Raw genomic sequence first — 9,171 nt, forward strand, 5'->3', positions numbered from 1 at the left:
GGAGATTGTCCCATTGGACAGACGCAGCATGGGTTCATAAAGGGCAGGTCATGCCTAATTAATTTAGTGGAACTTTCTGAGGACATTACCAGTGCGGTAGATAACGGGGAGCCAATGGATGTGGTATATCTGGATTTCCAGAAAGCTTTTGACAAGGTGCCACACAAAAGGTTGCTGCATAAGATAATGATGCATGGCATTAAGAGTAAAGTAGTAACATGGATAGAGAATTGGTTAATGAATAGAAAGCAAAGAGTGCAGATTAATGGGTGTTTCTCTGGTTGGCAATCAGTAGCTAGTGGTGTCCCTCAGGGATCAATGTTGGGCCCACAATTGTTCACAATTTACATAGATAGTTTTGTTTTTTGTTTTTTGTTTGAGCATTCATACTCAATTTTATTTCAGCAACAGATGCAGTGTATCACATACAACAGGGTACATCAACAAACAAGTGTTTCATGGCCAGTTAGTAGCAATTTTATTATATACTATCACAGTACACAAGTTAAGGAATGCGCTTAAGTTGTACAAAGCAAAGTAACTACAACATAAAAAAATGTTTAGATGCTATATACATTTGGGACACAAAAGATGTTGATTTCAGATCTAATGTGGTAGAAAAAAAGTCCCAAAAGGGAAACAACGATGCTTTCAGATTTAACATTTCCTCTTGACATGCTGTTCTGCTACATTGATGTTTATACCTCCGTTTCTCCACCTGCAGTGAAATAACTATATCAATTTTTCTTTAGTATGGTTGGTAGTTATTCTGGTGACTGCCTGCACCTCTAGATGCCTTTCCATAGCTGCTCTGCTGACTATTGTAGGTATATTCTGGAGCATATCCGTAGTTGTTGTAGTTATACCCAGAGTAATCATAACCTCCATATCCATTGTAACCTGGATTGCTATAGCCATTGTTGTAACTACTATAACCCTGATTCCAGTAGCTGTTGTATCCCTGGTTCCAGTTCTGATTTTGTCCTCCACCTCCGCCTCCTCATTGCTGTTGTTGCCTGTAGACCTCCTTCGGTTGTGCCACTTTAATTTCACACTTGCTGGATCCTATGTTGTGATACTTGTTTTCTCATAGCCTTTTTACTGGTTCTTCCTCCTTAAACGTGATGAAGCAGAAACCTCTCCGTTCGTTCGTCTTGTTGTCAATCAGGAGTTCAATGCCTTCGATCTCTCCATATGCTCCAAAGTAATCCTTAACCATTTCTTCTGGTACATCAGGACTTAGGCCACCAACAAAAACTTTCTGAGCTGGTTCTTTGCCTTTTATAGCCTTTGCTCTTTTAGGATCAATGAGCCTTCCATCCAGCTTGTGTTCCTTCAGTTCTAAAACCCTGTCCACGCTTGCAGATTCTCTGAATAGTACAAAACCAAATTCTCTTGACCGCCCTGTCACTGCATCCATCTTTATGGTACAATCCAGTACTTCACCGAACCTGGACAAGTAATCTGTCAAATCCTTCTTGCTCGTATCCCAGCTAAGACCCCCAATGAACATTTTTCCTTCGTCCTCCTCGTTTTTGCTGGCGTTTATTTTAGCTGCTTCGGGGAACTCGTCGGTCGCCGCCATGCTCTGCTCCATCAGGCCGGCGGAAGGCGCATTGTAACTGTACTGAGGGTCCATCGGTTCCTCTCCTCCGGCGGGTGGGCGGTCGGTCGGTCGGAGGGGGAAGGGTGGGTCACTTTTGAGATACGGATGTTGGAGGGCTGCTTGCTTGGGAACCGGTCGAGCTGGCGCCGCCGCGACTGCTGCTCCTGCTTGGCTACAAAAAAATAAATAAATAATCGATAGTTTGGAGTTGGAGACCAAGTGCAATGTGTCCAAGTTTGCAGACAACACTAAAATGAGTGGTAAAGCAAAACGTGCAGAGGATACTGGAAGCCTGCAGAGGGATTTGGATAGGCTAAGTGAATGGGCTAAGTGAATGGCAGATGGAATACAATGTTGACAAATATGAGGTTATCCATTTTGGTAGGAATAACAGCAAAAGGGATTATTATCTCAATGATAAAATATTAAAACATGCTGCTGTGCAGAGAGACCTGGGTGTGCTAGTGCATGAGTCGCAAAAAGTTGGTTTACGGGTGCAACAGGTGATTAAGAATGTGAATGGAGTTTTGTCCTTCATTGCTAGAGGGATGAAGTTTAAGACTAGGGAGGTTATGCTGCAACTGTATAAGGTGTTAGTGAGGCCACACCTGGAGTATTGTGTTCAGTTTTGGCCTCCTTACCTGAGAAAGGACGTACTGGCACTGGAGGGTGTGCAGAGGAGATTCACTAGGTTAATCCCAGAGTTGAGAGGGTTGGGTTATGAGGAGAGGTTGAGTAGACTGGGACTGTACTGGTTGAAATTTAGAAGGATGCGGGGGGATCTTATAGAAACATATAAAATTATGAAGAGAATAGATAGGATAGATGCGGGGAGATTGTTTCCACTGGCAGGTAAAAGCAGAACTAGGGGGCATAGCCTCAAAATAAGGGGAAGTAGATTTAGGACTGAGTTTACGAGGAACTTCTTCACCCAAAGGGTTGTGAATCTATGGAATTCCTTGCCCAGTGAAGCAGTAGAGGCTCCTTCATTAAATGTTTTCAAGATAAAGATAGATAGTTTTTTGAAGAATAAAGGAATAAAGGGTTATGGTGTTCGGGTGGGAAAGTGGAGCTGAGTCCACAAAAGATCATCCATGATCTCATTGAATGGCGGAGCAGACTCGAAGGGCCAGATGGCCTACTCCTGCTCCTAGTTCTTATGTTCTTATGTCCTTTAATGGCTCAGTGTCGTATGATTGTTACCATTGCTGTGAAGCACCTTGGAATATTTTACAATGAAAGATTTTGAATTCGTTGCAGAACAGGTAGAAAAGCATTTCAGCCAGGAACTACAGACTTTCACTCAGGTGAAAATAGTCAATGACACGTGAAGATCATTGTAAATTATGGGCGGGATTTTTCGCACAACCCGTGATTTTTCACGCAACCGGCGCTGCAGTGGAGGCAGCCCACCATTGGCCGATGGCGAGATCTTCTAGTGACCGCCGTTGTCAACAGGTTTTCCCGTTGAATGCACCCCTCTCTGCCGGGGAACCAGCAGCAGGGTTGCGCCATCGACAGGATCAGACGATCCCACCATCATGAGCGGCCGGAAAATTTCAGCCTAGAACTTTATTTCAAAATTCTTTTATTTGGAGCATATTGTGGTGACCATCCAATATGTTTTGTCTAAAAGCCTCTTGCTTGTGTTTCGGTCCACTGTAGTTCTACAGTTGTGGCAGGATTGGGACTGGTGTTGGGAGGCTGTTAGTGTAGGCAATCATAAGTTTACAGCCAAAGTCCTTCTCAACAAGCTGCTCTCAAAGAGTTCATTCAGCTGGCAACATAGGTGGGCCCTGTTGATTCTCAGTGTCGTTCTGCTGTGAATGCCCCTCCACATCAATCTTTCTTCACGGCCGGCTTGATGGAGTCAACCATCTGGGTAGCAAAGTTGTGCAGCAGGCAGCAGACATCCTTGAGTCTCTTTGGGGGCAAAGCTGCAGATCACTTTTAGATCTATCTAGGCAAGGGAAGCGTTGCATCTGTGCTCAGGTCTCTGAGAGGTGTCATTAGCCACTTTGGAGAAGATAACCTTCATCCGTCAGCACCCAGCTTCTGACTGAATGCCCCGGGTGACAGAAAGTGGGCTTTTGTGGATGAGCACAGGATGAGATATCATAGCAGCTGCCAGGAATTATGGCACAGACATGCATGATGCTCTGCATGGTTTTGCACAAACATTGAGCAATACAATGTAAAATCTTAATTCTCTTCTGTACCATCAGCTCTACACTCCATGTGCAATCTTTAAGTTATCAATGACCTGTTAGCTTTAATGGGTAATGCTGCAGAGTATAAATATACCTGGAGCTTCCACATTGAAGAATAACTAACACAAATGAACCAGTTTCACTAACTTATTTTAAATCAGCCTGCAGTCTATTGATTTAGTCTGAATTACTATCCTTTGTGGAGAATTGCACGTCATCTGTGAATGTTCAAATTGGATAAATCCCCATCCAAACCATTAATGAGGTTGATGTACAGCAATGTACAACAGAAGCTCGTCGAATGTCACACATGACCAAGTTCCATTCTGATGTATTCTCATTAATGACAAGATTTAAACTAATTACCGATCCTGCAATCTTTTTACTAATTATTTTCACAATTTCATAAGATTTCATTTCCATGTAGCATTTAATCAAAGCCCTTTTGGAATCAAGGTGTACAATATAAACAGGACTATCGTTATCCACAATTCTGGTCACATTCTCAAAGAACTTAATAGTTTAATGAAGCAGCCATTATTCCTGAAACCATGAAGGGAATCCTAAAAAAATACATTAGATTCTCAAAATGATTATAAATTACATGTCGCACAATGTGTTCCAGCAGCTTTGCTTTAAGTGATACCAATGTAATAAGACGACAATTCCTAAACGTTGATTATTTTTCTCCCTGTAAATAATGAGACCATATTTCCATCCACAGAAGCCAGCCTAGACTTTAATGAGCTATTGAATAAGTGAACCAGTGGCTCACATTCAACATGCTTTTCATTTCCTTTAGCTGCCCTGTGAAACCATGGGGCTGGCACTCAGTCAGAAATGTCATCTTTCAGCTAAAATGTTAAGATGAGACTCTGGGCGCGATCTTCCGGCCTCATTCAAGCATAACAAAGACGGTGAATAGCGGGATATGCCTCTGTCGCTTTCTTCCGCAATGTGGGCTAACTCCCAAACGCTTTGCCTTTCTCTCCAGGCAAACCCCCTCCCTGTGGCACCCACCCACCCTCTGGTCATGGTCGTGTCCCGGGAGCTGTGTCCCATCCCCTGGATGTTCGAATGTTGACTGCTGCGTGTGTGGTGTTGGCTCCCACACAGTGTCCAGGCATCAAGGTGCGATTGGAATGCTAGCCAATGACTCCCACATGCTACATGGCCCACCTACCCACGGGAACCCACTTGGCTTGTGTCACGTTCTCACTTAACCACAATTGCTAATTCCCTATCAGTGATTGCCTTCAGTCACGTGGCCAGAGGCTTCAGCAGCCAGTGAGGGTTATGGGTGAAGGTGGGGCAGACGGGCAGGGACAGGGGTTGCCCTCGGAATGGGGATGGGATCCAAAGGTTGGCACGGTGATGCCGTGAGCGATTACCCCCCCAGTTGCCCCCCCCCAACAGCGCCTCCCCCCCACGTTCCCATGGCTGCCCATCCCTGAGGAAGGCTCCCCCAACCCCGCCGCTGAGCACTGGGGCGGCAAGCCCAACGCACCTGGTCTCTTTGCCTGTGAGAAAAGATTGTTACTCCCCTCCTCGGCTCCCCACAGAAGCCCTTCCATCAGGTTAAAAAGGAGCACTAATCGGTGCCAGCGTGACCTGAAAATATCCCATTTATTCCTACTCTCTGTTTTCTCTACATCAACCAATCCTTAATCCTTAATTAATCACCCCAATCCCAAGAATCTGGGTTTTGTGAAATAATCTTTTGTTCAAGCACTGTACTGAATGTTTTTTGAAATCCAGATACATTACATCTACTAGTTTCCCTTTATCTATCCTGCTAATCACCTCAAATAACAGTAACAGATTTGTCAAACACAGTATCGCTTTCACAAATCTTTGTTGACTCTGCCTGATCATATTATGATTTTTAAGAGGACTTCCGGTGATGGCGGGCGGGAGGCGGCCGCTCAATGGAGGGCTCCCGTTCGGCAACGGCATTTTCGGGGCTTTAAGCCCGGTCCCAGGGTCCACGGAGGCGGCAGAAGCAGGTAGAAGGCACGGAGGAGGCACAGTGAAGACACAGGAGGAAAAAAAGAACAAAGAAAAATGTCGAGGGTGAGCAAGAAAACGGCCGAAAAAAAAACAGCTGAAGGTCCGTCGGGGAGTGGAAAGGTCACCACGGGGTCACCAGGAAAAATGGAGGCTGGAGCACCAGGGAAGGCCGCACTGCTTACGGCTGAAGAAATAACTAAGGTGATGGCTGCGGAATTTGAAAAGCAGTTGGCGCAGATTGCGAAATGCATGGAGACGGTGAGGAAGGAGATGAGGGAGGTTTTGAGTGTGCTGGTGGAGGAGGCGGTTTCCCCGGTGATGACGGCGGTGGCGAGCGCAGTGGCGGAGGTGCGAGAGCAAGGGGAGGCGCTGAAGGAAGTGGAGGAGACGTTATTGCAGCACGGTGATCAACTTGCCTCGATGGGGAAAGAGATGCGGAAGGTTATGGATACTAACAAGGATCTGCGAGGAAAAATGGAAGACCTGGAAAACAGATCCAGGCGACAGAATTTGAGGATTGTGGGACTGCCCGAAGGAGTTGAAGGACCGAAGCCGACTGAGTATTTTGCCGCGATGTTGGCAAAACTATTGGGGGAGGGGGAGGATCCCTCCCGATATGAACTGGATCGGGCTCATCGGTCGTGGAGGCCTGGACCAAACGCGAGTGAGCCGCCAAGGGCAGTGACTCTGTGCTTCCGTAGGTACAGTGTGAAGGAGAAGGTCCTGAGCTGGGCCAAGCAGAAGCGGGTGGGGCAGTGGGCTGGAGCTGGTATACGTGTATACCAGGACTTTACGGTGGAGCTGGCGAGGAGGCAGGCTGCCTTCAACTGGGTGAAGAGGGCACTGTACATTAGCAAGGTGCGGTGCGGCATTGTATATCCAGCGAAGCTGAGGGTGACTTACAAGCTCAGGGACTTTTATTTTGGAACGGCGGAAGCAGCGGAGGAGTTTGCGAAAGCAGAAGGACTGTGGCAGAATTGACAAATTGAGGAATGGCCATGTGCCGATGTAACCTCATGACTGTATTTTCTTCTTTTTTGTATCACTGCGCGCAGGTGCAGAGATTAAAGGAGCCAATGTGGTATATATTTTGACAAGGGAAGGGACGGGACTTTCACTCAAAATGAGGGTTCTTTGGGGTGTAGGTGGATATGTGTCAGATTAAGGGTGACTACGGGTAATCCCCGATTCCTTTTTGTCATTTGTTTATGTAAACATGCGGGTTGAGGTTCGGGGGTTGGTGGGTAGATGGGATCATTGTTATTATGGGGACTGACATATCTTGCTGATTATTGTTTATTGTTGATGGATGTAAATGTGGGAGAAAATGTGAAAAAGGAGAATTAAAAAAAAATAAAATAATGATTTTTAAGTGCCCAGTGACCACAACCCTAATAACAGATTCTGGAATGTTTGCCACTATTGACATCAGACTAACTGGCCCATCGTTCTCTGTTTTCTCTCTCCCTCCTTTCTTGAATAACGTTTGCTGCTCTCCAATCCACAGGAACTATTTTAGAATGTAAGGAATCCTGGAAGAATAAAAAACCAATACCTCCAACATCTTGTAGTCACCTCTTTTAAAACCCAAGGGCATTTGTTGGCTTTTACACCCACAAATTTAATACCTCTGCTGTTTCCTTACTCCACATTATAATTTATCGTATCTATGTCTCTAAAGGACCCACATTTACTTTTGCTAATCTCCTCCTTTCATATAACTATAGAAACTTTTACAATCAATTTTTATGTCTCTTGGTAGTTTACTCTCATATTCTATTTTCTCTTTCTTTCTAAACTTCTTGATCATCCTATGCTGAATTTCAAAGTCCTCCCAAACCCCAAGCTTTTCCTCTATTCTTTTTGGCAATATTGAGACTCTTCTTTTCATCCAATACTTTCTTCAACTGCTGTTGTGAGCCATAATAGGATGTCTTTCCCTGTGGAGTTTTTCTAAAGGATATGTATATTTATTGTGAATTATGAATTAAGTTTTAAAACATTGGCCATTGCTTTTTTTTTACCATATCTATTAATCTAATTTCCCAATATAAAATAGACAGTTCACTCCTCATACCTATCTTTAGTTTATCTTGACCAAATTTAAGACCCTAATTTCAGACTTAAATAAATCACTCTGAAACTCAATTTAAAATTAGAACATTATGATCATTCTTTGCAGAGGCTTCTTTACTCCAAGGATATTAATTAACTGTTGCATTTCATTACATAACACTAGGTCTAAAATAGCCTATTCCCTAGATGGTTCCTCAACTTACTGATCTAAAAATCTGTGAGATATTCCATGAACTAATCCTCCACGCTACTGAAAATTTAGTTGGTCTAGTCTATATGAAGACTTATGTTCGCCATGAATACATGCACTTCCAATTTCCTGATTTTTACAATGCTTGGCACCGTAACTGCTGTTAGAGTGCCTATAAGCTCGAGTTTTCTGCCCTTGTATTATAATAATAATCTTTATTGTTGTCACAAGTAAGTTCACATTAACACTGCAATGAAGTTACTGTGAAAATCCCCGAGGCGCCACACTTCAGCACCTGTTCGGGTACACAGAGGGAGAATTCAGAATGTCCAATTCACCTAACAAACACGTCTTTCAGGTCTTGTGGGAGGAAACCGGAGCACCCGGAGGAAACCCACGCAGACACGAGGAGAACGTGCAGACTCCGCACAGACAGTGACCCAAGCCGGGAATTGAACCTGGGACCCTGGCGCTGTGAAGCAACAGTGCTAACCACTGTGCTACCGTGCCACCCATTTCCTAGCTCCACTCAAACTCATTTGACATCTTGGGCAAGAATTTTCTGCTCCTGTTCGCTGCGGGTATCATGGTGAGCGGAAGATATTGCAAAAAGGCCAAAAATTGCTATAACATCGTCGTAAAACCAGGATGCAACTGTGTGCTCCAGCCATTAATGGTGGGCCGTATTTCCCATTGTGGCATGTCAGGAAGGTAATTTTGAAGATATTTACATCTCACTACAAGGATTCCTTTCCGGAATCATCCCCCCATGCTGGACCATCCGGACACATCAGCGTGCATTTACTTTTAAAAAAATAAATTTACAGTAACCAATTCTTTTTTTCAAGTTAAAGGGCAATTTAGCGTGGCCAATCTAACTACCTTGCACATCTTTGGTTTGTGGAGATGAGATCCTCGCAGACATGGGGAGAATGGGTGGCACAGTGTTTAGCACTGCTGCCTCACAGCTCCAGGGACCCGGGTTCAATTTCAGCCTCGGGTAACAGTCTGTGTGGAGTTTGCATGTTCTCCCCGTGTCTGCGTGGGCTTCCTCCGGGTGCTCCAGTTTCCTCCTACAG

General features: G+C 44.7%; 1 pseudogene; it reads right to left on the reverse strand.

The window, feature by feature from the left end:
* Positions 1-356: 356 nt before the first annotated feature.
* LOC140384624 (heterogeneous nuclear ribonucleoprotein D-like pseudogene) lies at positions 357-1,781 on the reverse strand (annotated as a pseudogene).
* Between the last annotated feature and the right edge of the window lie 7,390 nt (positions 1,782-9,171).

Source organism: Scyliorhinus torazame, chromosome 10 (genome assembly GCF_047496885.1).
Source record: "Scyliorhinus torazame isolate Kashiwa2021f chromosome 10, sScyTor2.1, whole genome shotgun sequence".
NCBI lineage: Eukaryota > Metazoa > Chordata > Chondrichthyes > Carcharhiniformes > Scyliorhinidae > Scyliorhinus > Scyliorhinus torazame.